The 19,838-nt window shown below is 38.7% G+C and overlaps 14 non-coding genes and 44 pseudogenes across 14 annotated transcripts; all 58 read left to right on the top strand.

The window, feature by feature from the left end:
* The first annotated feature begins 48 nt into the window (after positions 1–48).
* Positions 49–167, top strand: LOC149598378 (5S ribosomal RNA; annotated as a pseudogene).
* A 137-nt stretch (positions 168–304) lies between these two features.
* Positions 305–423, top strand: LOC149598377 (5S ribosomal RNA; annotated as a pseudogene).
* A 137-nt stretch (positions 424–560) lies between these two features.
* Positions 561–679, top strand: LOC149598376 (5S ribosomal RNA). The gene has a single exon (XR_016378899.1). It is a non-coding gene; the product is annotated as a 5S ribosomal RNA (ribosomal RNA).
* A 134-nt stretch (positions 680–813) lies between these two features.
* On the top strand, positions 814–931 carry LOC149598375 (5S ribosomal RNA; annotated as a pseudogene).
* A 134-nt stretch (positions 932–1,065) lies between these two features.
* Positions 1,066–1,184, top strand: LOC149598374 (5S ribosomal RNA). The gene has a single exon (XR_016377978.1). It is a non-coding gene; the product is annotated as a 5S ribosomal RNA (ribosomal RNA).
* A 137-nt stretch (positions 1,185–1,321) lies between these two features.
* Positions 1,322–1,424, top strand: LOC149598373 (5S ribosomal RNA; annotated as a pseudogene).
* Positions 1,425–1,546: 122 nt separating this feature from the next.
* Positions 1,547–1,665, top strand: LOC149598372 (5S ribosomal RNA; annotated as a pseudogene).
* Positions 1,666–2,026: 361 nt separating this feature from the next.
* On the top strand, positions 2,027–2,145 carry LOC149598371 (5S ribosomal RNA; annotated as a pseudogene).
* Positions 2,146–2,282: 137 nt separating this feature from the next.
* Positions 2,283–2,400, top strand: LOC149598370 (5S ribosomal RNA; annotated as a pseudogene).
* A 134-nt stretch (positions 2,401–2,534) lies between these two features.
* On the top strand, positions 2,535–2,653 carry LOC149598369 (5S ribosomal RNA). The gene has a single exon (XR_016378254.1). It is a non-coding gene; the product is annotated as a 5S ribosomal RNA (ribosomal RNA).
* A 136-nt stretch (positions 2,654–2,789) lies between these two features.
* On the top strand, positions 2,790–2,892 carry LOC149598368 (5S ribosomal RNA; annotated as a pseudogene).
* A 122-nt stretch (positions 2,893–3,014) lies between these two features.
* Positions 3,015–3,133, top strand: LOC149598367 (5S ribosomal RNA; annotated as a pseudogene).
* Positions 3,134–3,267: 134 nt separating this feature from the next.
* LOC149598366 (5S ribosomal RNA) lies at positions 3,268–3,386 on the top strand (annotated as a pseudogene).
* Positions 3,387–3,508: 122 nt separating this feature from the next.
* LOC149598365 (5S ribosomal RNA) lies at positions 3,509–3,627 on the top strand (annotated as a pseudogene).
* A 361-nt stretch (positions 3,628–3,988) lies between these two features.
* LOC149598364 (5S ribosomal RNA) lies at positions 3,989–4,107 on the top strand (annotated as a pseudogene).
* Positions 4,108–4,244: 137 nt separating this feature from the next.
* On the top strand, positions 4,245–4,363 carry LOC149598363 (5S ribosomal RNA; annotated as a pseudogene).
* A 361-nt stretch (positions 4,364–4,724) lies between these two features.
* LOC149598362 (5S ribosomal RNA) lies at positions 4,725–4,843 on the top strand (annotated as a pseudogene).
* Positions 4,844–4,980: 137 nt separating this feature from the next.
* Positions 4,981–5,098, top strand: LOC149598361 (5S ribosomal RNA; annotated as a pseudogene).
* Positions 5,099–5,235: 137 nt separating this feature from the next.
* LOC149598360 (5S ribosomal RNA) lies at positions 5,236–5,354 on the top strand. Its single transcript, XR_016378888.1, has one exon. It is a non-coding gene; the product is annotated as a 5S ribosomal RNA (ribosomal RNA).
* Positions 5,355–5,488: 134 nt separating this feature from the next.
* Positions 5,489–5,606, top strand: LOC149598359 (5S ribosomal RNA; annotated as a pseudogene).
* A 134-nt stretch (positions 5,607–5,740) lies between these two features.
* LOC149598358 (5S ribosomal RNA) lies at positions 5,741–5,859 on the top strand. The gene has a single exon (XR_016377977.1). It is a non-coding gene; the product is annotated as a 5S ribosomal RNA (ribosomal RNA).
* A 137-nt stretch (positions 5,860–5,996) lies between these two features.
* On the top strand, positions 5,997–6,099 carry LOC149598357 (5S ribosomal RNA; annotated as a pseudogene).
* Positions 6,100–6,221: 122 nt separating this feature from the next.
* LOC149598356 (5S ribosomal RNA) lies at positions 6,222–6,340 on the top strand (annotated as a pseudogene).
* Positions 6,341–6,701: 361 nt separating this feature from the next.
* Positions 6,702–6,820, top strand: LOC149598355 (5S ribosomal RNA; annotated as a pseudogene).
* Positions 6,821–6,957: 137 nt separating this feature from the next.
* Positions 6,958–7,075, top strand: LOC149598354 (5S ribosomal RNA; annotated as a pseudogene).
* A 134-nt stretch (positions 7,076–7,209) lies between these two features.
* On the top strand, positions 7,210–7,328 carry LOC149598353 (5S ribosomal RNA; annotated as a pseudogene).
* A 122-nt stretch (positions 7,329–7,450) lies between these two features.
* Positions 7,451–7,569, top strand: LOC149598352 (5S ribosomal RNA; annotated as a pseudogene).
* Positions 7,570–7,930: 361 nt separating this feature from the next.
* Positions 7,931–8,049, top strand: LOC149598351 (5S ribosomal RNA; annotated as a pseudogene).
* Positions 8,050–8,186: 137 nt separating this feature from the next.
* On the top strand, positions 8,187–8,305 carry LOC149598350 (5S ribosomal RNA; annotated as a pseudogene).
* Positions 8,306–8,666: 361 nt separating this feature from the next.
* Positions 8,667–8,785, top strand: LOC149598349 (5S ribosomal RNA; annotated as a pseudogene).
* Positions 8,786–8,922: 137 nt separating this feature from the next.
* On the top strand, positions 8,923–9,041 carry LOC149598348 (5S ribosomal RNA; annotated as a pseudogene).
* A 361-nt stretch (positions 9,042–9,402) lies between these two features.
* Positions 9,403–9,521, top strand: LOC149598347 (5S ribosomal RNA; annotated as a pseudogene).
* Positions 9,522–9,658: 137 nt separating this feature from the next.
* Positions 9,659–9,776, top strand: LOC149598346 (5S ribosomal RNA; annotated as a pseudogene).
* Positions 9,777–9,910: 134 nt separating this feature from the next.
* Positions 9,911–10,029, top strand: LOC149598345 (5S ribosomal RNA). The gene has a single exon (XR_016378253.1). It is a non-coding gene; the product is annotated as a 5S ribosomal RNA (ribosomal RNA).
* A 137-nt stretch (positions 10,030–10,166) lies between these two features.
* LOC149598344 (5S ribosomal RNA) lies at positions 10,167–10,269 on the top strand (annotated as a pseudogene).
* A 122-nt stretch (positions 10,270–10,391) lies between these two features.
* On the top strand, positions 10,392–10,510 carry LOC149598343 (5S ribosomal RNA; annotated as a pseudogene).
* A 134-nt stretch (positions 10,511–10,644) lies between these two features.
* On the top strand, positions 10,645–10,763 carry LOC149598342 (5S ribosomal RNA; annotated as a pseudogene).
* Positions 10,764–10,900: 137 nt separating this feature from the next.
* On the top strand, positions 10,901–11,018 carry LOC149598341 (5S ribosomal RNA; annotated as a pseudogene).
* A 137-nt stretch (positions 11,019–11,155) lies between these two features.
* Positions 11,156–11,273, top strand: LOC149598340 (5S ribosomal RNA; annotated as a pseudogene).
* Positions 11,274–11,406: 133 nt separating this feature from the next.
* On the top strand, positions 11,407–11,525 carry LOC149598339 (5S ribosomal RNA). Its single transcript, XR_016377976.1, has one exon. It is a non-coding gene; the product is annotated as a 5S ribosomal RNA (ribosomal RNA).
* Positions 11,526–11,887: 362 nt separating this feature from the next.
* Positions 11,888–12,006, top strand: LOC149598338 (5S ribosomal RNA; annotated as a pseudogene).
* Positions 12,007–12,143: 137 nt separating this feature from the next.
* On the top strand, positions 12,144–12,261 carry LOC149598337 (5S ribosomal RNA). Its single transcript, XR_016378703.1, has one exon. It is a non-coding gene; the product is annotated as a 5S ribosomal RNA (ribosomal RNA).
* Positions 12,262–12,394: 133 nt separating this feature from the next.
* On the top strand, positions 12,395–12,513 carry LOC149598336 (5S ribosomal RNA). The gene has a single exon (XR_016377975.1). It is a non-coding gene; the product is annotated as a 5S ribosomal RNA (ribosomal RNA).
* A 363-nt stretch (positions 12,514–12,876) lies between these two features.
* Positions 12,877–12,995, top strand: LOC149598335 (5S ribosomal RNA; annotated as a pseudogene).
* Positions 12,996–13,131: 136 nt separating this feature from the next.
* Positions 13,132–13,249, top strand: LOC149598334 (5S ribosomal RNA). The gene has a single exon (XR_016378702.1). It is a non-coding gene; the product is annotated as a 5S ribosomal RNA (ribosomal RNA).
* A 136-nt stretch (positions 13,250–13,385) lies between these two features.
* Positions 13,386–13,503, top strand: LOC149598333 (5S ribosomal RNA; annotated as a pseudogene).
* A 2,892-nt stretch (positions 13,504–16,395) lies between these two features.
* LOC149598332 (5S ribosomal RNA) lies at positions 16,396–16,514 on the top strand (annotated as a pseudogene).
* A 136-nt stretch (positions 16,515–16,650) lies between these two features.
* LOC149598331 (5S ribosomal RNA) lies at positions 16,651–16,769 on the top strand. Its single transcript, XR_016379149.1, has one exon. It is a non-coding gene; the product is annotated as a 5S ribosomal RNA (ribosomal RNA).
* A 137-nt stretch (positions 16,770–16,906) lies between these two features.
* LOC149598330 (5S ribosomal RNA) lies at positions 16,907–17,025 on the top strand. The gene has a single exon (XR_016377974.1). It is a non-coding gene; the product is annotated as a 5S ribosomal RNA (ribosomal RNA).
* A 361-nt stretch (positions 17,026–17,386) lies between these two features.
* LOC149598329 (5S ribosomal RNA) lies at positions 17,387–17,489 on the top strand (annotated as a pseudogene).
* Positions 17,490–17,610: 121 nt separating this feature from the next.
* On the top strand, positions 17,611–17,729 carry LOC149598328 (5S ribosomal RNA; annotated as a pseudogene).
* A 133-nt stretch (positions 17,730–17,862) lies between these two features.
* Positions 17,863–17,981, top strand: LOC149598327 (5S ribosomal RNA; annotated as a pseudogene).
* Positions 17,982–18,118: 137 nt separating this feature from the next.
* On the top strand, positions 18,119–18,237 carry LOC149598326 (5S ribosomal RNA). Its single transcript, XR_016378239.1, has one exon. It is a non-coding gene; the product is annotated as a 5S ribosomal RNA (ribosomal RNA).
* Positions 18,238–18,374: 137 nt separating this feature from the next.
* Positions 18,375–18,493, top strand: LOC149598325 (5S ribosomal RNA; annotated as a pseudogene).
* Positions 18,494–18,630: 137 nt separating this feature from the next.
* Positions 18,631–18,749, top strand: LOC149598324 (5S ribosomal RNA; annotated as a pseudogene).
* Positions 18,750–18,886: 137 nt separating this feature from the next.
* On the top strand, positions 18,887–18,989 carry LOC149598323 (5S ribosomal RNA; annotated as a pseudogene).
* A 122-nt stretch (positions 18,990–19,111) lies between these two features.
* LOC149598322 (5S ribosomal RNA) lies at positions 19,112–19,230 on the top strand. Its single transcript, XR_016378206.1, has one exon. It is a non-coding gene; the product is annotated as a 5S ribosomal RNA (ribosomal RNA).
* A 361-nt stretch (positions 19,231–19,591) lies between these two features.
* LOC149598321 (5S ribosomal RNA) lies at positions 19,592–19,694 on the top strand (annotated as a pseudogene).
* Positions 19,695–19,838: the final 144 nt, after the last annotated feature.

Genomic DNA, 19,838 nt, shown 5'->3' with positions numbered 1-19,838 from the left:
TTATAAAGATGAAGGTTAAATAAATTCGAATTATTAAATAGCACTCTCGGCAACGGCCATATCACGCTGAAAACACCGGTTCTCGTCCGATAACCGAAGTTAAGCAGCGTCGAGCGCAGTCAGTACTTGGGAGGGAAACCACTTAGGAACACTGCGCGCCGTTGGCTTTTTCACTTTTTTTTCCTCTTTTAAATTCCAATAGATATGAAAAAAGCCAACATATTTTCTTTTTGTTATTGTTTTAAAAAGATGAAGGTTAATTTGTCTCACTTAATTTAAATTCAAATTATTAAATAGCACTCTCGGCAACGGCCATATCACGCTGAAAACACCGGTTCTCGTCCGATCACCGAAGTTAAGCAGCGTCGAGCGCAGTCAATGCTTGGGAGGGAGACCACTTAGGAACACTGCGTGCCGTTGGCTTTTTCACTTTTTTTTCCTCTTTTAAATTCCTATAAATATGAAAAAAGCAAACATATTTTCTTTTTGTTATTGTTTTAAAAAGATGAAGGTCAATTCGTCTCACTTAATTTAAATTCGAATTATTATCTAGCACTCTTGGCAACGGCCATATCACGCTGAAAACACCGGTTCTCGTCCGATCACCGAAGTTAAGCAGCGTCGAGCGCAGTCAGTACTTGGGAGGGAGACCACTTAGGAAAACTGCGTGCCGTTGGCTTTTTCACTTTTTTTTTCTCTTTTAAATTCCTATAGATATGAAAAAAGCAAACATATTTTCTTTTTGTTATTGTTTTAAAAAGATGGTCAATTTGTCTCACTTAATTTAAATTCGAATTATTATCTAGCACTCTTGGCAACGGCCATATCACGCTGAAAACACCGGTCCTCGTCGGATCACCTTAGTTAAGCAGCGTCGAACGCAGTCAGTACTTGGGAGGAGACCACTTAGGAACACTGCGTGCCGTTGGCTTTTTCACTTTTTTTTCCTCTTTTAAATTCCTATAGATATGAAAAAAGCAAACATATTTTCTCTTTGTTATTGTTTTAAAAAGATGGTCAATTTGTCTTACTTAATTTAAATTCGAATTATTATCTAGCACTCTCGGCAACGGCCATATCACGCTGAAAACACCGGTTCTCGTCGGATCACCGAAGTTAAGCAGCGTCGAGCGCAGTCAGTACTTGGGAGGGAGACCACTTAGGAACACTGCGTGCCGTTGGCTTTTTCACTTTTTTTTCCTCTTTTAAATTCCAATAGATATGAAAAAAGCCAACATATTTTCTTTTTGTTATTGTTTTAAAAAGATGAAGGTTGATTTGTCTCACTTAATTTAAATTCGAATTATTAAATAGCACTCTCGGCAACGGCCATATCACGCTGAAAACACCGGTTCTCGTCCGATCACCGAAGTAAAGCAGCGTCGAGCGCAGTCAGTACTTGGAAACTTTGCGTGCCGTTGGATTTTTCACTTTTTTTTCCTCTTTTAAATTCCATCAGATATGAAAAAAGCAAACATATCTTCTTTTTCTTATTGATTTATAAAGATAAAGGTTAATTAAATTCGAATTATTAAATAGCACTCTCGGCAACGGCCATATCACGCTGAAAACACCAGTTCTCGTCCGATAACCGAAGTTAAGCAGCGCCGAGCGCAGTCAGAACTTGGGAGGGAGACCACTTAGGAACACTGCGTGCCGTTGGCTTTTTCACTTTTTTTCCTCTTTTAAATTCCTATAGATATGAAAAAAGCAAACATATTTTCTTTTTGTTATGGTTTTAAAAAGATGAAGGTTAATTTGTCTCACTTAATTTAAATTCGAATTATTAAATAGCACTCTCGGCAACGGCCATATCACGCTGAAAATACCGGTTCTCGTCCGATCACCGAAGTTAAGCAGCGTCGAGCGCAGTCAGTACTTGGAAACTTTGCGTGGCGTTGGCATTTTCACTTTTATTTCCTCTTTTAAATTCCATCAGATATGAAAAAAGCAAACATATCTTCTTTTTCTTATTGATTTATAAAGATGAAGGTTAATTAAATTCAAATTATTAAATAGCACTCTCGGCAACGGCCATATCACGCTGAACACACCGGTTCTCGTCCGATCACCGAAGTTAAGCAGCGTCGAGCGCAGTCAGTACTTGGGAGGGAGACCACTTAGGAACACTGCTTGCCGTTGGCTTTTTCACTTTTTTTTCCTCTTTTAAATTCCAATAGATATGAAAAAAGCCAACATATTTTCTTTTTGTTATTGTTTTAAAAAGATGAAGGTTAATTTGTCTCACTTAATTTAAATTCGAATTATTAAATAGCACTCTCGGCAACGGCCATATCACGCTGAAAAAACCGGTTCTCGTCCGATCACCGAAGTTAAGCAGCGTCGAGCGCAGTCAGTACTTGGGAGGAGACCACTTAGGAACTATGCGTGTCGTTGGCTTTTTCACTTTTTTTTCCTCTTTTAAATTCCTATAGATATGAAAAAAGCAAACATATTTTCTTTTTGTTATTGTTTTAAAAAGATGGTCAATTTGTCTCACTTAATTTAAATTCGAATTATTATCTAGCACTCTCGGCAACGGCCATATCACGCTGAAAACACCGGTTCTCGTCGGATCACCGAAGTTAAGCAGCGTCGAGCGCAGTCAGTACTTAGGAGGGAGACCACTTAGGAACACTGCGTGCCGTTGGCTTTTTCAGTTTTTTTTCCTCTTTAAATTCCAATAGATATGAAAAAAGCCAACATATTTTCTTTTTGTTATTGTTTTAAAAAGATGAAGGTTAATTTGTCTCACTTAATTTAAATTCGAATTATTAAATAGCACTCTCGGCAACGGCCATATCACGCTGAAAACACCGGTTCTCGTCCGATCACCGAAGTTAAGCAGCGTCGAGCGCAGTCAGTACTTGGAAACTTTGCGTGCCGTTGGCTTTTTCACTTTTATTTCCTCTTTTAAATTCCATGAGATATGAAAAAAGCAAACATATCTTCTTTTTCTTATTGATTTATAAAGATGAAGGTTAATTAAATTCGAATTATTAAATAGCACTTTCGGCAACGGCCATATCACGCTGAAAACACCGGTTCTCGTCCGATAACCGAAGTTAAGCAGCGCCGAGCGCAGTCAGTACATGGGAGGGAGACCACTTAGGAACACTGCGTGCCGTTGGCTTTTTCACTTTTTTTTCCTCTTTTAAATTCCTATAGATATGAAAAAAGCAAACATATTTTCTTTTTGTTATGGTTTTAAAAAGATGGTCAATTTGTCTCACTTAATTTAAATTCGAATTATTATCTAGCACCCTCGGCAACGGCCATATCACGCTGAAAACACCGGTTCTCGTCGGATCACCGAAGTTAAGCAGCGTCGAGCGCAGTCAGTACTTGGGAGGGAGACCACTTAGGAACACTGCGCGCCGTTGGCTTTTTCACTTTTATTTCCTCTTTTAAATTCCATCAGATATGAAAAAAGCAAACATATCTTCTTTTTCTTATTGATTTATAAAGATAAAGGTTAATTAAATTCGAATTATTAAATAGCACTCTCGGCAACGGCCATATCACGCTGAAAACACCAGTTCTCGTCCGATAACCGAAGTTAAGCAGCGCCGAGCGCAGTCAGAACTTGGGAGGGAGACCACTTAGGAACACTGCGTGCCGTTGGCTTTTTCACTTTTTTTCCTCTTTTAAATTCCTATAGATATGAAAAAAGCAAACATATTTTCTTTTTGTTATGGTTTTAAAAAGATGAAGGTTAATTTGTCTCACTTAATTTAAATTCGAATTATTAAATAGCACTCTCGGCAACGGCCATATCACGCTGAAAATACCGGTTCTCGTCCGATCACCGAAGTTAAGCAGCGTCGAGCGCAGTCAGTACTTGGAAACTTTGCGTGGCGTTGGCATTTTCACTTTTATTTCCTCTTTTAAATTCCATCAGATATGAAAAAAGCAAACATATCTTCTTTTTCTTATTGATTTATAAAGATGAAGGTTAATTAAATTCAAATTATTAAATAGCACTCTCGGCAACGGCCATATCACGCTGAACACACCGGTTCTCGTCCGATCACCGAAGTTAAGCAGCGTCGAGCGCAGTCAGTACTTGGGAGGGAGACCACTTAGGAACACTGCTTGCCGTTGGCTTTTTCACTTTTTTTTCTTCTTTTAAATTCCAATAGATATGAAAAAAGCCAACATATTTTCTTTTTGTTATTGTTTTAAAAAGATGAAGGTTAATTTGTCTCACTTAATTTAAATTCGAATTATTAAATAGCACTCTCGGCAACGGCCATATCACGCTGAAAACACCAGTTCTCGTCCGATAACCGAAGTTAAGCAGCGCCGAGCGCAGTCAGAACTTGGGAGGGAGACCACTTAGGAACACTGCGTGCCGTTGGCTTTTTCACTTTTTTTCCTCTTTTAAATTCCTATAGATATGAAAAAAGCAAACATATTTTCTTTTTGTTATGGTTTTAAAAAGATGAAGGTTAATTTGTCTCACTTAATTTAAATTCGAATTATTAAATAGCACTCTCGGCAACGGCCATATCACGCTGAAAATACCGGTTCTCGTCCGATCACCGAAGTTAAGCAGCGTCGAGCGCAGTCAGTACTTGGAAACTTTGCGTGGCGTTGGCATTTTCACTTTTATTTCCTCTTTTAAATTCCATCAGATATGAAAAAAGCAAACATATCTTCTTTTTCTTATTGATTTATAAAGATGAAGGTTAATTAAATTCAAATTATTAAATAGCACTCTCGGCAACGGCCATATCACGCTGAACACACCGGTTCTCGTCCGATCACCGAAGTTAAGCAGCGTCGAGCGCAGTCAGTACTTGGGAGGGAGACCACTTAGGAACACTGCTTGCCGTTGGCTTTTTCACTTTTTTTTCCTCTTTTAAATTCCAATAGATATGAAAAAAGCCAACATATTTTCTTTTTGTTATTGTTTTAAAAAGATGAAGGTTAATTTGTCTCACTTAATTTAAATTCGAATTATTAAATAGCACTCTCGGCAACGGCCATATCACGCTGAAAAAACCGGTTCTCGTCCGATCACCGAAGTTAAGCAGCGTCGAGCGCAGTCAGTACTTGGGAGGAGACCACTTAGGAACTATGCGTGTCGTTGGCTTTTTCACTTTTTTTTCCTCTTTTAAATTCCTATAAATATGAAAAAAGCAAACATATTTTCTTTTTGTTATTGTTTTAAAAAGATGAAGGTCAATTCGTCTCACTTAATTTAAATTCGAATTATTATCTAGCACTCTTGGCAACGGCCATATCACGCTGAAAACACCGGTTCTCGTCCGATCACCGAAGTTAAGCAGCGTCGAGCGCAGTCAGTACTTGGGAGGGAGACCACTTAGGAAAACTGCGTGCCGTTGGCTTTTTCACTTTTTTTTTCTCTTTTAAATTCCTATAGATATGAAAAAAGCAAACATATTTTCTTTTTGTTATTGTTTTAAAAAGATGGTCAATTTGTCTCACTTAATTTAAATTCGAATTATTATCTAGCACTCTTGGCAACGGCCATATCACGCTGAAAACACCGGTCCTCGTCGGATCACCTTAGTTAAGCAGCGTCGAACGCAGTCAGTACTTGGGAGGAGACCACTTAGTAACACTGCGTGCCGTTGGCTTTTTCACTTTTTTTTCCTCTTTTAAATTCCTATAGATATGAAAAAAGCAAACATATTTTCTCTTTGTTATTGTTTTAAAAAGATGGTCAATTTGTCTTACTTAATTTAAATTCGAATTATTATCTAGCACTCTCGGCAACGGCCATATCACGCTGAAAACACCGGTTCTCGTCGGATCACCGAAGTTAAGCAGCGTCGAGCGCAGTCAGTACTTGGGAGGGAGACCACTTAGGAACACTGCGTGCCGTTGGCTTTTTCACTTTTTTTTCCTCTTTTAAATTCCAATAGATATGAAAAAAGCCAACATATTTTCTTTTTGTTATTGTTTTAAAAAGATGAAGGTTGATTTGTCTCACTTAATTTAAATTCGAATTATTAAATAGCACTCTCGGCAACGGCCATATCACGCTGAAAACACCGGTTCTCGTCCGATCACCGAAGTAAAGCAGCGTCGAGCGCAGTCAGTACTTGGAAACTTTGCGTGCCGTTGGATTTTTCACTTTTTTTTCCTCTTTTAAATTCCATCAGATATGAAAAAAGCAAACATATCTTCTTTTTCTTATTGATTTATAAAGATAAAGGTTAATTAAATTCGAATTATTAAATAGCACTCTCGGCAACGGCCATATCACGCTGAAAACACCAGTTCTCGTCCGATAACCGAAGTTAAGCAGCGCCGAGCGCAGTCAGAACTTGGGAGGGAGACCACTTAGGAACACTGCGTGCCGTTGGCTTTTTCACTTTTTTTCCTCTTTTAAATTCCTATAGATATGAAAAAAGCAAACATATTTTCTTTTTGTTATGGTTTTAAAAAGATGAAGGTTAATTTGTCTCACTTAATTTAAATTCGAATTATTAAATAGCACTCTCGGCAACGGCCATATCACGCTGAAAATACCGGTTCTCGTCCGATCACCGAAGTTAAGCAGCGTCGAGCGCAGTCAGTACTTGGAAACTTTGCGTGGCGTTGGCATTTTCACTTTTATTTCCTCTTTTAAATTCCATCAGATATGAAAAAAGCAAACATATCTTCTTTTTCTTATTGATTTATAAAGATGAAGGTTAATTAAATTCAAATTATTAAATAGCACTCTCGGCAACGGCCATATCACGCTGAACACACCGGTTCTCGTCCGATCACCGAAGTTAAGCAGCGTCGAGCGCAGTCAGTACTTGGGAGGGAGACCACTTAGGAACACTGCTTGCCGTTGGCTTTTTCACTTTTTTTTCCTCTTTTAAATTCCAATAGATATGAAAAAAGCCAACATATTTTCTTTTTGTTATTGTTTTAAAAAGATGAAGGTTAATTTGTCTCACTTAATTTAAATTCGAATTATTAAATAGCACTCTCGGCAACGGCCATATCACGCTGAAAAAACCGGTTCTCGTCCGATCACCGAAGTTAAGCAGCGTCGAGCGCAGTCAGTACTTGGGAGGAGACCACTTAGGAACTATGCGTGTCGTTGGCTTTTTCACTTTTTTTTCCTCTTTTAAATTCCTATAGATATGAAAAAAGCAAACATATTTTCTTTTTGTTATTGTTTTAAAAAGATGGTCAATTTGTCTCACTTAATTTAAATTCGAATTATTATCTAGCACTCTCGGCAACGGCCATATCACGCTGAAAACACCGGTTCTCGTCGGATCACCGAAGTTAAGCAGCGTCGAGCGCAGTCAGTACTTGGGAGGGAGACCACTTAGGAACACTGCGCGCCGTTGGCTTTTTCACTTTTATTTCCTCTTTTAAATTCCATCAGATATGAAAAAAGCAAACATATCTTCTTTTTCTTATTGATTTATAAAGATAAAGGTTAATTAAATTCGAATTATTAAATAGCACTCTCGGCAACGGCCATATCACGCTGAAAACACCAGTTCTCGTCCGATAACCGAAGTTAAGCAGCGCCGAGCGCAGTCAGAACTTGGGAGGGAGACCACTTAGGAACACTGCGTGCCGTTGGCTTTTTCACTTTTTTTCCTCTTTTAAATTCCTATAGATATGAAAAAAGCAAACATATTTTCTTTTTGTTATGGTTTTAAAAAGATGAAGGTTAATTTGTCTCACTTAATTTAAATTCGAATTATTAAATAGCACTCTCGGCAACGGCCATATCACGCTGAAAATACCGGTTCTCGTCCGATCACCGAAGTTAAGCAGCGTCGAGCGCAGTCAGTACTTGGAAACTTTGCGTGGCGTTGGCATTTTCACTTTTATTTCCTCTTTTAAATTCCATCAGATATGAAAAAAGCAAACATATCTTCTTTTTCTTATTGATTTATAAAGATGAAGGTTAATTAAATTCAAATTATTAAATAGCACTCTCGGCAACGGCCATATCACGCTGAACACACCGGTTCTCGTCCGATCACCGAAGTTAAGCAGCGTCGAGCGCAGTCAGTACTTGGGAGGGAGACCACTTAGGAACACTGCTTGCCGTTGGCTTTTTCACTTTTTTTTCCTCTTTTAAATTCCAATAGATATGAAAAAAGCCAACATATTTTCTTTTTGTTATTGTTTTAAAAAGATGAAGGTTAATTTGTCTCACTTAATTTAAATTCGAATTATTAAATAGCACTCTCGGCAACGGCCATATCACGCTGAAAACACCAGTTCTCGTCCGATAACCGAAGTTAAGCAGCGCCGAGCGCAGTCAGAACTTGGGAGGGAGACCACTTAGGAACACTGCGTGCCGTTGGCTTTTTCACTTTTTTTCCTCTTTTAAATTCCTATAGATATGAAAAAAGCAAACATATTTTCTTTTTGTTATGGTTTTAAAAAGATGAAGGTTAATTTGTCTCACTTAATTTAAATTCGAATTATTAAATAGCACTCTCGGCAACGGCCATATCACGCTGAAAATACCGGTTCTCGTCCGATCACCGAAGTTAAGCAGCGTCGAGCGCAGTCAGTACTTGGAAACTTTGCGTGGCGTTGGCATTTTCACTTTTATTTCCTCTTTTAAATTCCATCAGATATGAAAAAAGCAAACATATCTTCTTTTTCTTATTGATTTATAAAGATGAAGGTTAATTAAATTCAAATTATTAAATAGCACTCTCGGCAACGGCCATATCACGCTGAACACACCGGTTCTCGTCCGATCACCGAAGTTAAGCAGCGTCGAGCGCAGTCAGTACTTGGGAGGGAGACCACTTAGGAACACTGCTTGCCGTTGGCTTTTTCACTTTTTTTTCCTCTTTTAAATTCCAATAGATATGAAAAAAGCCAACATATTTTCTTTTTGTTATTGTTTTAAAAAGATGAAGGTTAATTTGTCTCACTTAATTTAAATTCGAATTATTAAATAGCACTCTCGGCAACGGCCATATCACGCTGAAAACACCAGTTCTCGTCCGATAACCGAAGTTAAGCAGCGCCGAGCGCAGTCAGAACTTGGGAGGGAGACCACTTAGGAACACTGCGTGCCGTTGGCTTTTTCACTTTTTTTCCTCTTTTAAATTCCTATAGATATGAAAAAAGCAAACATATTTTCTTTTTGTTATGGTTTTAAAAAGATGAAGGTTAATTTGTCTCACTTAATTTAAATTCGAATTATTAAATAGCACTCTCGGCAACGGCCATATCACGCTGAAAATACCGGTTCTCGTCCGATCACCGAAGTTAAGCAGCGTCGAGCGCAGTCAGTACTTGGAAACTTTGCGTGGCGTTGGCATTTTCACTTTTATTTCCTCTTTTAAATTCCATCAGATATGAAAAAAGCAAACATATCTTCTTTTTCTTATTGATTTATAAAGATGAAGGTTAATTAAATTCAAATTATTAAATAGCACTCTCGGCAACGGCCATATCACGCTGAACACACCGGTTCTCGTCCGATCACCGAAGTTAAGCAGCGTCGAGCGCAGTCAGTACTTGGGAGGGAGACCACTTAGGAACACTGCTTGCCGTTGGCTTTTTCACTTTTTTTTCCTCTTTTAAATTCCAATAGATATGAAAAAAGCCAACATATTTTCTTTTTGTTATTGTTTTAAAAAGATGAAGGTTAATTTGTCTCACTTAATTTAAATTCGAATTATTAAATAGCACTCTCGGCAACGGCCATATCACGCTGAAAAAACCGGTTCTCGTCCGATCACCGAAGTTAAGCAGCGTCGAGCGCAGTCAGTACTTGGGAGGAGACCACTTAGGAACTATGCGTGTCGTTGGCTTTTTCACTTTTTTTTCCTCTTTTAAATTCCTATAGATATGAAAAAAGCAAACATATTTTCTTTTTGTTATTGTTTTAAAAAGATGGTCAATTTGTCTCACTTAATTTAAATTCGAATTATTATCTAGCACTCTCGGCAACGGCCATATCACGCTGAAAACACCGGTTCTCGTCGGATCACCGAAGTTAAGCAGCGTCGAGCGCAGTCAGTACTTAGGAGGGAGACCACTTAGGAACACTGCGTGCCGTTGGCTTTTTCACTTTTTTTTCCTCTTTTAAATTCCAATAGATATGAAAAAAGCCAACATATTTTCTTTTTGTTATTGTTTTAAAAAGATGAAGGTTAATTTGTCTCACTTAATTTAAATTCGAATTATTAAATAGCACTCTCGGCAACGGCCATATCACGCTGAAAACACCGGTTCTCGTCCGATCACCGAAGTTAAGCAGCGTCGAGCGCAGTCAGTACTTGGAAACTTTGCGTGCCGTTGGCTTTTTCACTTTTATTTCCTCTTTTAAATTCCATGAGATATGAAAAAAGCAAACATATCTTCTTTTTCTTATTGATTTATAAAGATGAAGGTTAATTAAATTCGAATTATTAAATAGCACTTTCGGCAACGGCCATATCACGCTGAAAACACCGGTTCTCGTCCGATAACCGAAGTTAAGCAGCGCCGAGCGCAGTCAGTACATGGGAGGGAGACCACTTAGGAACACTGCGTGCCGTTGGCTTTTTCACTTTTTTTTCCTCTTTTAAATTCCTATAGATATGAAAAAAGCAAACATATTTTCTTTTTGTTATGGTTTTAAAAAGATGGTCAATTTGTCTCACTTAATTTAAATTCGAATTATTATCTAGCACCCTCGGCAACGGCCATATCACGCTGAAAACACCGGTTCTCGTCGGATCACCGAAGTTAAGCAGCGTCGAGCGCAGTCAGTACTTGGGAGGGAGACCACTTAGGAACACTGCGCGCCGTTGGCTTTTTCACTTTTTTTTCCTCTTTTAAATTCCAATAGATATGAAAAAAGCCAACATATTTTCTTTTTGTTATTGTTTTAAAAAGAAGAAGGTTAATTTGTCTCACTTAATTTAAATTCGAATTATTAAATAGCACTCTCGGCAACGGCCATATTAGGCTGAAAACACCGGTTCTCGTCCGATCACCGAAGTTAAGCAGCGTCGAGCGCAGTCAGTACTTGGGAGGAGACCACTTAGGAACACTGCGTGCCGTTGGCTTTTTCACTTTTTTTTCCTCTTTTAAATTCCTATAGATATGAAAAAAGCCAACATATTTTCTTTTTGTTATTGTTTTAAAAAGATGAAGGTTAATTTGTCTCACTTAATTTAAATTCGAATTATTAAATAGCACTCTCGGCAACGGCCATATTACGCTGAAAACACCGGTTCTCGTCCGATCACCGAAGTTAAGCAGCGTCGAGCGCAGTCAGTACTTGGGAGGAGACCACTTAGGAACACTGCGTGCCGTTGGCTTTTTCACTTTTTTTTCCTCTTTTAAATTCCTATAGATATGAAAAAGCAAACATATTTTCTTTTTGTTATTGTTTTAAAAATATGGTCAATTTGTCTCACTTAATTTAAATTCGAATTATTATCTAGCACTCTCGGCAACGGCCATATCACGCTGAAAACACCGGTTCTCGTCGGATCACCGAAGTTAAGCAGCGTCGAGCGCAGTCAGTACTTGGGAGGGAGACCACTTAGGAACACTGCGTGCCGTTGGCTTTTTCACTTTTTTTTTCCTCTTTTAAATTCCAATAGATATGAAAAAGCCAACATATTTTCTTTTTGTTATTGTTTTAAAAAGATGAAGGTTAATTTGTCTCACTTAATTTAAATTCGAATTATTAAATAGCACTCTCGGCAACGGCCATATCACGCTGAAAACACCGGTTCTCGTCCGATCACTGAAGTTAAGCAGCGTCGAGCGCAGTCAGTACTTGGAAACTTTTCGTGGCGTTGGCATTTTCACTTTTATTTCCTCATTTAAATTCCATCAGATATGAAAAAAGCAAACATATCTTCTTTTTCTTATTGATTTATAAAGATGAAGGTTAATTAAATTCAAATTATTAAATAGCACTCTCGGCAACGGCCATATCACGCTGAACACACCGGTTCTCGTCCGATCACCGAAATTAAGCAGCGTCGAGCGCAGTCAGTACTTGGGAGGGAGACCACTTAGGAACACTGCTTGCCGTTGGCTTTTTCACTTTTTTTTTCCTCTTTTAAATTCCAATAGATATGAAAAAAGCAAACATATTTTCTTTTTGTTATTGTTTTAAAAGATGAAGGTTAATTTGTCTCACTTAATTTAAATTCGAATTATTAAATAGCACTCTCGGCAACGGCCATATCACGCTGAAAACACCGGTTCTCGTCCGATCACCGAAGTTAAGCAGCGTCGAGCGCAGTCAGTACTTGGGAGGAGACCACTTAGGAACACTGCGTGCCGTTGGCTTTTTCACTTTTTTTTCCTCTTTTAAATTCCTATAGATATGAAAAAGCAAACATATTTTCTTTTTGTTATTGTTTTAAAAATATGGTCAATTTGTCTCACTTAATTTAAATTCGAATTATTATCTAGCACTCTCGGCAACGGCCATATCACGCTGAAAACACCGGTTCTCGTCGGATCACCGAAGTTAAGCAGCGTCGAGCGCAGTCAGTACTTGGGAGGGAGACCACTTAGGAACACTGCGTGCCGTTGGCTTTTTCACTTTTTTTTTCCTCTTTTAAATTCCAATAGATATGAAAAAAGCCAACATATTTTCTTTTTGTTATTGTTTTAAAAAGATGAAGGTTAATTTGTCTCACTTAATTTAAATTCGAATTATTAAATAGCACTCTCGGCAACGGCCATATCACGCTGAAAACACCGGTTCTCGTCCGATCACTGAAGTTAAGCAGCGTCGAGCGCAGTCAGTACTTGGAAACTTTTCGTGGCGTTGGCATTTTCACTTTTATTTCCTCATTAAAATTCCATCAGATATGAAAAAAGCAAACATATCTTCTTTTTCTTATTGATTTATAAAGATGAAGGTTAATTAAATTCAAATTATTAAATAGCACTCTCGGCAACGGCCATATCACGCTGAACACACCGGTTCTCGTCCGATCACCGAAATTAAGCAGCGTCGAGCGCAGTCAGTACTTGGGAGGGAGACCACTTAGGAACACTGCTTGCCGTTGGCTTTTTCACTTTTTTTTCCTCTTTTAAATTCCAATAGATATGAAAAAAGCAAACATATTTTCTTTTTGTTATTGTTTTAAAAGATGAAGGTTAATTTGTCTCACTTAATTTAAATTCGAATTATTAAATAGCACTCTCGGCAACGGCCATATCACGCTGAAAACACCGGTTCTCGTCCGATCACCGAAGTTAAGCAGCGTCGAGCGCAGTCAGTACTTGGGAGGAGACCACTTAGGAACACTGCGTGCCGTTGGCTTTTTCACTTTTTTTCCTCTTTTAAATTCCTATAGATATGAAAAAAGCCAACATATTTTCTTTTTGTTATTGTTTTAAAAAGATGAAGGTTAATTTGTCTCACTTAATTTAAATTCGAATTATTAAATAGCACTCTCGGCAACGGCCATATTACGCTGAAAACACCGGTTCTCGTCCGATCACCGAAGTTAAGCAGCGTCGAGCGCAGTCAGTACTTGGGAGGAGACCACTTAGGAACACTGCGTGCCGTTGGCTTTTTCACTTTTTTTTCCTCTTTTAAATTCCTATAGATATGAAAAAAGCAAACATATTTTCTTTTTGTTATTTTTTTTTTTTTTTTTTTGTTCCTTTTCAGCGACGAGCTAGGGCTAAAACAGCCTTACAGCTCCAAAAATTTTTTTATATATTTATACACATATTTATATGCTAGTTTAGGTAATTAATTGACAATAGAAGGTAATTTGGGGAATTAATTAGAAAGAGATAGCCATACAACGAGCGGATTAGAGAAGACCTAAGAATTTTTTGAGAGTTAGTTTAAAGTGTCCCAATGAAGTCGAGGATACCACATCAGTAGGAAGCGAATTCCAGATGGGGATCACCCGTCGGAAGAAAGAGTGCTTCATAGGATCACGACGAGAGGGGGGTAGGAAAAGTTTACGCGAATTACCTCTAGTGACTAGGTGAAGGGGTGCCATGGTAAAGTAGTTCTGATTTTCATTAAGCAAGAGGCGGAAAAGGCTAACTAGTTCAAGATAGGTACGGCGGGTGGCCAACGATTCCCAACCCAGGGTAGATAACCGCACGTTACGAGGCTGGTGACGCAGAGTGAGCGGGATTTTAGATGCACGAGCTTGAACACCTTCCAGCATATTAATATCACAGGTCATGTAGGGGTTCCAGATTTGACTTCCGAACTCAAGGAGGGGACGGACATAGCAATTAAAGAGGCGCGTAAGGAGGCTAGAGGATAGATTAGGGAAATTTGCCTTGATTGTTGCTAAGATAGAATTGGCACGACCGCAGGTACGTTTAATATGAGAGTGGAATTTCAAGTCATGTGAGACATGTATTCCTAAATCCCGACATTCATTTACCCGTCGAATGTTGTTAATACCGAGAAAGTAAGGGGATGGTAGGGCTTCATCAACTTTTGATCTTTGGAGGGAGAGAACCATTGACTTTTGACTATTAAAATTAAGCCCATTATTGGCAGCCCAAGATTCTAAATGGTTTAGATCAGCTTGTAGGCTAAGGACATCCTTATATGAATGGATCACACGAAATATTTTTAGATCATCGGCAAAGAGACCTAGAGGTGATGACAGGACGCTGGGGAGATCATTTATATACAATAAGAATAGCAAAGGCCCAAGGACACTGCCTTGCGGAACACCGCTTAAGACAGGGAGGAAATTACTTAAGGACTTGCCAACACGTACTGCCTGGGTTCTATAAAGGAGATACGATTTAATCCACCGAAAGATGTTATTATTTATTCCTAATATTTGCAGTTTAGCCAAAAGCCGCTGATGAGGCACTGAGTCAAAAGCTTTCGCTATGTCTAAATAGATGACATCCACCCGGTGACCTTCATCAAAAGCTGATAGCCAAATGTTAAAGGCCGATAAAAGGTTTGTTTCAACAGATCGATTGTGGATGAAACCATGCTGGAAGGCGTTAAGATGGGGTAGGATAAAATTAAGCAATGGAATCCGAAGACACCTTTCCATTACTTTGCAAATTGTCGAGGTTAAGCTAATGGGACGGTAATTACCTGCATCACTCCTACTACCCTTACCCTTATAAATTGGTGTTACATGCGCCACACACCAGTCCGATGGAAGGGCACCTTCTGCAAGGGAAGTCTTGAAGAGTGTAAGAAGGGGCCTTGCTAAGGAAAGAGCACAATTCTTTAAGAGGCGGTTAGGGATATCGTCAGGGCCTGAAGCACTCTTGATGTCCAAATTTTTGAGAGTGAGTGTAATATCTGCTAAATCAGGGAGGAAGTCTGCCATTCTGGTTGTAAGGCTATCTGGCAAGTTAGTTAGGTCAAGCGGCAGTGAACTAAAATTTTTAACTAGAGTTTCGTTTAAACAATTGGACATGTCATAATCAGAATCAGTCTTTTCCCCTGTAGAGAGGCGAATATTTAGACGAGGGGGTTGGCTTCGAATCTGGTGTTTTACAAATCTATAGAAGGCACGGGGATTATTTTTAACAGTTTTTAGTTTTCTCTTATGACTTCTATCAGTAGCGACATATATGAGTGATTTCACTAGGCGCACCTGGGCATTGTATATAGATTTCAATTGAATGTAACGAGTACGGTTTTCAGAACTAGCGGCTTTACGTAATTTTTTCCAGAGTTTTTCTTTTTTTCGCACTGCGCGTTTCGAGGAGCGGGAGATCCATGGACGTGTTTTATTGCCAATGTTGTGGTTGTAAAGAGGGACAGCCTGTTCGACACAACTAAAGAGTGTATTCTTAAAAAACGACCACGCAGCTTCAGTGGGTAGTTGACCCAAGGGGGTCCAATCAAAGGCGAAGAGTAAAGCGTTAAGCTTATTATAGTCACCACGACTATAATCATAATCGCGGGTGAATTGCTTAGGAGGGCCGCAAGAGTCAGTAGTAATGAGAGGGTAGGCTGTACGTATTGTAAAGTGATCACTACCACCCACGGGGGAATGAGATGTGACAGAAGGACGCACGTTGGCTTTTGTGATCACTAGATCAAGAGTACTGAGGCTTGCAGAGGCTGATTGACTTAGACGCGTGGGAAAATTGACGTGTTGGTGCAGACCACATGAGTGTAATACATTGAGGAATTCTTTGTGAGCTGCATTTGAACCGGAAGTGGTGCTATAAGTGTCCCAACATATATTGGGAAGGTTAAAGTCGCCTGCGATAAGCAATTCTTTAGACGGCCATATCACGCTGAAAACACCGGTTCTCGTCCGATCACTGAAGTTAAGCAGCGTCGAGCGCAGTCAGTACTTGGAAACTTTGCGTGGCGTTGGCATTTTCACTTTTATTTCCTCTTTTAAATTCCATCAGATATGAAAAAAGCAAACATATCTTCTTTTTCTTATTGATTTATAAAGATGAAGGTTAATTAAATTCAAATTATTAAATAGCACTCTCGGCAACGGCCATATCACGCTGAACACACCGGTTCTCGTCCGATCACCGAAATTAAGCAGCGTCGAGCGCAGTCAGTACTTGGGAGGGAGACCACTTAGGAACACTGCTTGCCGTTGGCTTTTTCACTTTTTTTTCCTCTTTTAAATTCCAATAGATATGAAAAAAGCAAACATATTTTCTTTTTGTTATTGTTTTAAAAGATGAAGGTTAATTTGTCTCACTTAATTTAAATTCGAATTATTAAATAGCACTCTCGGCAACGGCCATATCACGCTGAAAACACCGGTTCTCGTCCGATCACCGAAGTAAAGCAGCGTCGAGCGCAGTCAGTACTTGGGAGGGAGACCACTTAGGAACACTGCGTGCCGTTGGCTTTTTCACTTTTTTTTCCTCTTTTAAATTCCTATAGATATGAAAAAAGCAAACATATTTTCTTTTTGTTATTGTTTTAAAAAGATGAAGGTCAATTTGTCTCACTTAATTTAAATTCGAATTATTATCCAGCATTCTCGGCAACGGCCATATCACGCTGAAAACACCGGTTCTCGTCGGATCACCGAAGTTAAGCAGCGTCGAGCGCAGTCAGTACTTGGGAGGGAGACCACTTAGGAACACTGCGTGCCGTTGGCTTTTTCACTTTTTTTTCCTCTTTTAAAATCCAATAGATATGAAAAAAGCAAACATATTTTCTTTTTGTTATTGTTTTAAAAAGATGATGGTTAATTTGTCTCACTTAATTTAAATTCGAATTATTATCTAGCACTCTCGGCAACGGCCATATAACGCTGAAAACACCGGTTCTCGTCCGATCCCCGAAGTTAAGCAGCGTCGAGCGCAATCAGTACTTGGAAACTCTGCGTGCCGTTTGCTTTCAAACTTTTATTTCCTCTTTTAAATTCCACCAGATATAAAAAAGCAAACATATCTTCTTTTTGTTATTGTTTTTTAAAGATGAAGGTTAATTAAATTCAAATTATTAAATAGCACTCTCGGCAACGGCCATACCACGCTGACAACACCGGTTCTCGTCCGATCACCGAAGTTAAGCAGCGTCGAGCGCAGTCAGTACTTGGAAACTCTGCGTGCCGTTGGCTTTTTCACTTTTATTTCCCCTTTTAAATTCCATGAGATATGAAAAAGCAAACATATCTTCTTTTTCTTATTGATTTATAAAGATGAAGGTTAATTAAATTCAAATTATTAAATAGCACACTCGGCAACGGCCATATCACGCTGAAAACACCGGTTCTCGTCCGATCACCGAAGTTAAGCAGCGTCGAGCGCAGTCAATGCTTGGGAGGGAGACCACTTAGGAACACTGCGTGCCGTTGGCTTTTTCACTTTTTTTTCTCTTTTAAATTCCTATAGATATGAAAAAAGCAAACATATTTTCTTTTTGTTATTGTTTTAAAAAGATGGTCAATTTGTCTCACTTAATTTAAATTCGAATTATTATCTAGCACTCTCGGCAACTGCCATATCACGCTGAAAACACCGGTTCTCGTCGGATCACCGAAGTTAAGCAGCGTCGAGCGCAGTCAGTACTTGGGAGGGAGTCCATTTAGGAACACTGCGTGCCGTTGGCTTTTTCACTTTTTTTTCCTCTTTTAAATTCCAATAGATATGAAAAAAGCAAACATATTTTCTTTTTGTTATTGTTTTAAAAAGATGAAGGTTATTTTGTCTCACTTAATTTAAATTCGAATTATTAAATAGTACTCTTGGCAACGGCCATATCACGCTGAAAACACCGGTTCTCGTCCGATCACCGAAGTTAAGCATCGTCGAGCGCAGTCAGTACTTGGGAGGGAGACCACATAGGAACACTGCGTGCCGTTGGCTTTTTCACTTTTTTTTCCTCATTTAAAATCCAATAGATATGAAAAAAGCAAACATATTTTCTTTTTGTTATTGTTTTAAAAAGATGATGGTTAATTTGTCTCACTTAATTTCAATTCGAATTATTATCTAGCACTCTCGGCAACTGCCATATCACGCTGAAAACACCGGTTCTCGTCGGATCACCGAAGTTAAGCAGCGTCGAGCGCAGTCAGTACTTGGGAGGGAGTCCATTTAGGAACACTGCGTGCCGTTGGCTTTTTCACTTTTTTTTCCTCTTTTAAATTCCAATAGATATGAAAAAAGCAAACATATTTTCTTTTTGTTATTGTTTTAAAAAGATGAAGGTTAATTTGTCTCACTTAATTTAAATTCGAATTATTAAATAGCACTCTCGGCAACGGCCATATCACGCTGAAAACACCGGTTCTCGTCCGATCACCGAAGTTAAGCATCGTCGAGCGCAGTCAGTACTTGGGAGGTGGACCACATAGGAACACTGCGTGCCGTTGGCTTTTTCACTTTTTTTTCCTCATTTAAAATCCAATAGATATGAAAAAAGCAAACATATTTTCTTTTTGTTATTGTTTTAAAAAGATGATGGTTAATTTGTCTCACTTAATTTAAATTCGAATTATTATCTAGCACTCTCGGCAACTGCCATATCACGCTGAAAACACCGGTTCTCGTCCGATCACCGAAGTTAAGCAGCGTCGAGCGCAGTCAGTACTTGGAAACTCTGCGTGCCGTTGGCTTTTTCACTTTTATTTCCCCTTTTAAATTCCATGAGATATGAAAAAAGCAAACATATCTTCTTTTTCTTATTGATTTATAAAGATGAAGGTTAATTAAATTCAAATTATTAAATAGCACTCTCGGCAACGGCCATATCACGCTGAAAACACCGGTTCTCGTCCGATCACCGAAGTTAAGCAGCGTCGAGCGCAGTCAGTACTTGGGAGGGAGACCACTTTGGAACAATGCGTGCCGTTGGCTTTTTCACTTTTTTTTCCTCTTTTAAATTCCAATAGATATGAAAAAAGCAAACATATTTTCTTTTTGTTATTGTTTTAAAAAGATGATGGCTAATTTGTCTCACTTAATTTAAATTCGAATTATTATCTAGCACTCTCGGCAACGGCCATATCACGCTGAAGACACCGGTTCTCGTCCTATCACTGAAGTTAAGCAGCGTCGAGCGCAGTCAGTACTTGGAAACTCTGCGTGCCGTTGGCTTTTTCACTTTTATTTCCTCTTTTAAATTCCATCAGATATGAAAAAAGCAAACATATCTTCTTTTTGTTATTGTTTTATAAAGATGAAGGTTTTTAAATTCAAATTATTATCTAGCACTCTCGACAACTGCCATATCACGCTGAAAACACCGGTTCTCATCCGATCACCGAAGTTAAGCAGCGTCGAACGCAGTCAGTACTTGGAAACTTTGCGTGCCGTTGGCTTTTTCACTTTTATTTCCTCTTTTAAATTCCATCAGATATGAAAAAAGCAAACATATCTTCTTTTTCTTATTGATTTTTAAAGATGAAGGTTAATTAAATTCAAATTATTAAATAGCACTCTCGGCAGCGGCCATACCACGCTGA

This window comes from Phalangium opilio, unplaced genomic scaffold, assembly GCF_054372755.1.
Source record: "Phalangium opilio isolate 3A_F unplaced genomic scaffold, DU_Popi_V2 ptg000360l_1, whole genome shotgun sequence".
Classification (NCBI taxonomy): Eukaryota; Metazoa; Arthropoda; class Arachnida; order Opiliones; family Phalangiidae; genus Phalangium; species Phalangium opilio.
This window is presented reverse-complemented; position numbering and strand designations above follow the sequence as displayed.